General features: G+C 48.8%; 1 protein-coding gene across 1 annotated transcript in view; it reads left to right on the plus strand.

Moving 5' to 3' along the window:
- Positions 1 to 363, plus strand: part of LOC104913886 (PHD finger protein 7-like) — a 9,938-nt gene that overhangs the window by 7,598 nt on the left and 1,977 nt on the right. The gene's annotated exons all lie outside the window — the stretch shown is intronic.

Genomic DNA, 363 nt, shown 5'->3' on the forward strand with positions numbered 1-363 from the left:
GTTCAAGACCAGCTTGAAGAGAGCCCTGGGCAACCTGGACTGGACCGCACCTGGAGGATGGTGACCCTGCCTGTGGCCGGGGGGTTGGAACTCGATCCTTAGGATCCCTTCCAACCCAAGCCATCCTATGATTCTATACGTCAAACTGTTATTCCTTTGGATTGTTTTCCATATCAAAATAAACATCACATTTACCTTACGTAAGTTGAATGCAGTAAATTTCCTGCAGAACAAGGTGCAGTTGAAGGGCTCTGTTGCGTGTGTTGTGCTGGGGGCCGTGCAGGAATAGAGTCGGCTCCAAAACAGTGTCTTGCACTGACATTCATGTCTGCTGAGGTTGAAACCAGCTCTTTGTGGGATATT

Source organism: Meleagris gallopavo, chromosome 21 (genome assembly GCF_000146605.3).
Source record: "Meleagris gallopavo isolate NT-WF06-2002-E0010 breed Aviagen turkey brand Nicholas breeding stock chromosome 21, Turkey_5.1, whole genome shotgun sequence".
Taxonomy (NCBI): Eukaryota; Metazoa; Chordata; class Aves; order Galliformes; family Phasianidae; genus Meleagris; species Meleagris gallopavo.